The sequence below is a fragment of the Euphorbia lathyris genome, chromosome 8 (assembly GCF_963576675.1).
Source record: "Euphorbia lathyris chromosome 8, ddEupLath1.1, whole genome shotgun sequence".
Lineage (NCBI taxonomy): Eukaryota > Viridiplantae > Streptophyta > Magnoliopsida > Malpighiales > Euphorbiaceae > Euphorbia > Euphorbia lathyris.
Genome location: NC_088917.1, coordinates 30,100,866 through 30,107,544, shown reverse-complemented (window position 1 = coordinate 30,107,544; position 6,679 = coordinate 30,100,866).

Sequence of the window (6,679 nt, the reverse complement as noted above, 5' to 3'; positions counted from 1 at the left end):
TTCATATTTGGCCATAGAAGAAAATCAATATTGATTTTCGACAGCAGCCACCATTCCACTAGAAAGTGGATTTTTGTTTTGGAAAAATTCATTTTCTCTCCAGTTCTTCTTCGTTCTTCGGCTAGCACCGGTTCTAGCTCAATAGCTGTTCGTGCACCTGACTACGGAGATCTTACTACCTTGTGGATTCTTCAGCCGTCTCTAGAAGAGACAGTCCGGGTATGTTTATATCCTTAAACGGATCAAAAGATTTTATTCAATCAATGGTTAACGGACAAAGATCAAGCTATAAAGGATTAGAAATAAATTTTAAATCGCAATTCCGCTGCGCTACAGTTGATTAACTGGTAATAATCCCTAACAGTGGTATCAGAGCCATGGTTTAGTCCGTTTTGATTGATTGAAAAATTAATAAGATTTGGTTTTTATTATTTTTTCAAATCAGTTTTGAGAATTCCTATTAATTCCTCGTGTAGAAATTGTTCTATGAAGTTTTCTATTTATTATTTTTGTCTGTATTTTATATTTTTTAGCTCTGAAATTAATTTTGAAATAATTGAAAATTAAATAAAAACTACAGCAGCAATTTTAAACAGAAAAAAGAAAAAAATAATAGTTTCGGACATGGAGTAGCAGTCACGGGACTGCTGTCCGCGAACAGTAGCCCCGCGGCTGCTGTTGTGTGGACGGCAGCGCTGCTGCTGTTTACCAGATAGTAGTCATGGGGCTGCTGTCCATGGATAGCAGCCCCGCCGCTGTTCCGGGTCCGTTAAAAAATTCAGAATTTGTTAATTTTGGATTAGATGGGACTGATTTTGGTTTTAAATTTTTCTCGGGTAATTTTAATGAAATCAGGGCCCTAATACCGTTTAATTTATTAAACGTGTTTTAATAAAAACTAATTGGTATTAAAATGTTTTTGATTGGCATGCATATTTAATTTTAATCGAATTGATAATTTGTATAAAATTGAATATGGTTAATTTGTGAAATTTGCCCAATAGACCGTGACACCGGTTTAAATTGGGAGGACTAAATTTTAGATATGTGACGACCCTAAAAATTTAGTGGGAGCGAAATTGTAATTTTGTATTTAAATGGATGTTAACCGTTTGGGCCTTTATGGACCTTAGTCACATATGGTAACAATTGGCGATTTCACCCTAAGTCATTCGGCTTAACTTTATTAGATGATTTTGGAATGCCATGATCATGCATTATATTTGTATGTCTTACCGTGCAGCAACGTGTTATAGAGTTCTATGGGCCCTAAATTAAAGTTGGTTTGTAATTTAATTATTTTGGGAATTATGGCCTGCGTGCCATTCTTTTATTAATGTAATTTTAGAACAAGTTCTATTTATAAAATTGTAATTGATCGTGAAGAAGCCCAGATGGTCCAAGCACATGGTGGGAACCCAAGGAGACTTGAAGCAAGCCCGTGAAGATTAGATAGTTTATCTAGTTTCACTAAGAGGTATTATAAGGCCCATAGAGTCTCTATATTTATTTTGATTATATAATTGCTTAGTATAACATGAAATATAAGTAGCATTGATCACCAGATCATCACCCACGATAATTATATGTTAAAGCCGTATCACTTAATTAATCCGGATAATGAAATATTGAGTCGTTTAAAAGTGCTTTCCAGATTCACACCTCTTCCTCCCAGGTAGTGCTACAGTGTATGACGTGCCCTAGCAGGTATGCTGTAGTAATTAGTGGGCCATCGAGGGTTAGGATACTTCGGTATGGCTAACACGTGTATGGTGGTTGGACTCAACGTGGGTAGCATTAGCTCAGAGTGGGCCCTAAGCACAGATGGGCTAAGTGTCACAAAGCCCATCAAACCAAGAGTCCTTGCGGAGGATTGGATAGTTTATCCTACCAGATCGTCAATGGTCGGAGAAAGAGCCCTAGCTCGGTCGATTGTTGATGGATTGTGGATCTTGGTCAAGATAGCCAAATAAATATCACCAATAACGAATTAAAATGGATTATTAATTTGACCTTTGGCTTAAGCCCTTTATTCTAACTCTAATGTAATTTTTCCACGTAGATAAAAATCACCATGTTACATAAAAGAAATAATGACTGCAACAAGCAACAACTCACTCAAACCACTCCTGGAAAAGGAAAAACTTTCAGGGACTGATTTCCTTGACTGTCCTATAAACTCACAAAAGGTTTGTAGACACGAGTGGAAGGAATTTGTACTGACTTCTACCTTACCAGCCAATAAAGGGAACATACCTAAGGGAAAGGCCAAGTCCAAGTCTAAGGCGAAAGCCCAAAAGGCCAAGTCAAAGACAAAGAAGGTGGCAGCTCCTAAAGGTAGGTTGGCCTCGGCAGATGATATCTGTCATGAGTGTAATGAGAAGGGACACTGGAAGAACGTGTGTCCAAAGCTAAGGGAGAAACAGAAGGATGAAGCTTCTGGTTCAGGTATTTATATTGTTGAATTTAATCTGGCTATTTCTACATCTTGGGTTGTAAACACTAGATGTGGTACTCACATTTGTTCAAATGTGCAGGGACAAAGAAATAGGAGATTGATGGGATCTGGTGAAGTGGATCTTCGAGTCGACAATGGTGCTCATGTAGAGGCCTTAAAGATCGAAGATTATTCTTAGAGATACCTAGTGGATTAATTTTAGAAATTAGAAATTGTTATCTTGTACCTGCAATGCGCAGGAATATTATTTCAGTTTTTATGTTGGATATTTATGGTTTTAATTTTAATATTGGACGTGGTAGGATTTCCATATATCGTGGCAATATTGTTTATGGAACCGCATTTCTAGAAAATGGTTTGTATATCCTTGATCTAAAACGTAGTGAATCAATCTATAACATAAACGCTAAAAGGATTAAGACTAATGAACTGAATCCTACATATATCTAGCACTGTCGTCTTGGCCACATAAATGAGAAACGCATAACTAGGCTTCACTCTAGTGGAGCGCTAGGGTCATTTGATATGCAGTCTTATGACACGTGTGAATCTTGTTTACGAGGGAAGATGACAAAGGCGCCTTTCACCAAAACTGGTATAAGGGCCACAAAGCTATTGGAGCTGATACACTCGGATGTATGCGGTCCAATGAGCACCAGTGCTAGATCTGGTTTTTTGTACTTTGTTACCTTCACAGATGACTATAGCCGATACAGGTATGTGTATCTGATGAAACATAAATCTGAAACTCTTCTGAGATTCAAAGATTTTAAAAATGAAGTAGAAAATCAACTTGGCAAGAAAGTAAAAGCGCTCCGCTCTGATAGAGGGGGCGAATACTTGAGCCAAGAGTTTGTCTCATTCTTGAGAGAGTGTAGGATTGTTTCCCAACTCACTCCTCCTGGTACACCCCAATGGAATGGAGTGTCAGAAAGGAGGAATATGACCCTGCTCAACATGGTCCGCTCAATGATGAGTCAAGCTTCTCTCCCTATCTCCTTTTGGGGATTTGCTTTGGAAACTGCTGCTCATATAATTAACAATACACCGAGCAAGGCATTGGAAGGAACACCATATGAATTATGGACGGGCCGAAAGCCCAATGTTTCCTTCATCAAGATTTGGGGTTGTGATGCATATGTCAAGAAATTGATAAGTGGCAAACTAGAGTCTAGATCTATTAAATGCCAGTTCGTGGGTTACCCTAAGGAAACTAAGGGTTATTACTTCTACAACCCAGCTGAGAATAAAACATTCGTGGCTAGGTTTGCAATCTTTTTGGAAAAGGAATTCCTTTCCAAAGTAGACAGTGGGAGTGATATTGATCTCGTTGAGATTCAAGACTCACAAACTCCTGCAGCTTATGCTGAGGATGCTTTGGGAACCGATATAGATCCTCTAAATAATGAGGAGGCTAAATCGGTTATACAAGTGGTGTTTCAAGTAGATTCGTACAGAATTCTGATGAACCCTATGTGTATATGAAATTCAGTGGGAGCATATCCACTTTCCTAATATTGTATGTCGATGACATACTGTTCATTGGAGGCAATATATTAACACTGCCAGATCAAGCAGTGGTTGAGTAAATGTTTCACAATGAAAGACTTAGGAGAAGCCGATCAAGATCTACAAGGTTAGATCCAACCGACTTCTAGGCTTGAGTCAGGCATCGTACATAGACAAGAATCCATCATGTACTCTATGTTATGTACAAGGCCATATGTTGCGTGTTGCACCAAACATGACTAGTCGGTGCCAGTTAGACCCCGATAAGGAACACTGGAAGACAGTCAAGGCAATCCTAAAGTACCTTAACCGTACCAAGGATGTTTTTCTTAGTATTTGATGGGTAGAAGGAATGGAAATATCAGGTTACACTGATCGAGACTTTGAGGATGATAACCAGTCACATACTGGTTATGGATTTCTCCTGAATGGCGATGCCATTAGTTGGAGATCCTTAAAGTAGCCAACCATTGCCGATTTTATAATGAAAGCTAAGTACATCGTTGCATGCGATGAAGCAGAGGAAGTAGTTTGGATTAAGAAGTTCATAACTGATTTAGGAGTAGGTCAAACTCTCTTAAGATCAGTTGATGTTTTCCATGACAATACAGGGGTCATAGCACAAGCCCTGGATCCCATGTCACACAAGAGATCCAAACGCATACTTAGATAGTAACACCTTACCCGGTGACATTACATTGTAGAGGGTTGACACTGAGAACAATGTCGCTGGTCAGTTTACCAAGGCAATTGGTAGTACTAGATCTATAGTGTTTAGGGCAATACCCGCTTGGAACTAGTTCAAGTGGGAGACTGTTGGTGTGCCCTAGTTCATAGGCATTGGTTCTTATAAAATGTATTTGTGTCACATTAATAAAGGCATTAATCTAGTTCATTTATATCTTGTGCTATAATATGAATAGAGAATACATTGATTGATAATCATAAAACCATATCCCAAGTCTATTCTATCATGGGAATGATTAGGACCACAGATTTGTATATTCGACGACTGTATGGTAGCAATTGATACTAGCCATAGCACTTGATAAGTCAGTTGTGAATATGGGTACATGTTGTATACATGTGACTGGATCGATCCGCCCGAGAAAACTACATGGTGGTTGTGTCATTAGTTTTCTTAAGTAGGTCTCTAACTGTCTTCAGACTAGATTTCATTATAATATCAATGTGGGAGCCGGTTCCCTTTGACATACGCCTAACAGGTCTGTAACAGGATGCCAAATACGGGTATGATTGGGTGAACAGGTGAACACATTAGTATTGATAGTGAAGTGATGGAATTACCACTCACATAACAGTGAGATGATAACACAGGCCACTTGATAAGTGAGATTGATAAGTGTGTGGCCACACCCTGATAAGTAGTTTACTTATCTGATTCATTAATCTACTTAAGATCAAGAAAAATATCATAAACATCAGAGAGGATGACAGCCGCCATGCCTCTAGTTTATAATATCGATATCAAATGGTAAAAGACGTTAAGAGATAACTACAGGGTCTCTGCATCTTTAGACTGCTGAAATAGCTGTATTGGTTAGGGGCAGTAATGGTTTGCTAGAACCCACTTACTGTCTGTGGGCCGTGAGCCCACTGCTAGCTAAGGACAGTCCCATAGGATCGTACACATTGAACATCTGAGTTAGAACTTATAGAACGGTACACTAGAGGGATGAGATTAATTAATTGGTTGACAGTAAAATGTCAAGATAATTAATTGGTGGTTAATTAATTGATTAATTGATACTTTGTATCAATGTAATTGATTAATGGATTTAGGCGTTGAGTATTTAATTGGTTAATTAGTTTACGGGATGTAATTAATTAATTTGTAAATTAATGAAATTGCATTCGTGAATAATTAATCAAACTAATACGTCAATTTATTAATTAGTGTTATTTATTTAATTGGGGTAATTAAATTTAATCTAATTGTAACTAATTGCATAGAATAAATACTATTAGTATTTATTTAAGTGATTATGTTAGGATTAGGTTAGTTTTATAATTAACCAATTAACCCTAAACCAATTAGGTTTAGGAATAACTACACTATATATAATAAAAGCCTAAAACCTAATCTAACCTAATTAATCACTATTCATATTCGGCCATGGAAGAAAATCAATATTGATTTTCGACAGCAGCCACCATTCCACTAGAAAGTGGATTTTTGTTTTGGAAAAATTCATTTTCTCTCCAGTTCTTCTTCGTTCTTCGGTTAGCACCGGTTCTAGCTCAATAGTTGTTCGTGCACCTGACTACGGAGATCTTACTACCTTGTGGATTCTTCAGCCGTATCTAGAAGAGACAGTCCGGGTATGTTTATATCCTTAAACGGATCAAAAGGTTTTATTCAATCAATGGTTAACGGACAAAGATCAAGCTATAAGGGATTAGAAATAAATTTTAAATCGCAATACAGTCAAGTGCCTTCTGTGTCTATCTGCATTCGTGAGGAGCCTGTCTTTGACTCCCAGCCATAGGAAACTCCTAATGCGGTAGGGGACTTTGAGGGCCCAAATGGACTTCCAAATTTCCAAGGGAGGATCAGCCCTATTAGGGGTAAAAGCTTCATAGGCCGATTTGCAAGAATAAGAACCATTATTAGTCAAGGCCCAGCAGTGTCTGTCCTTATCCTCCTCCTGATTACTAATCTTCACACCTCTATTATTAAGGAGGGTCTCT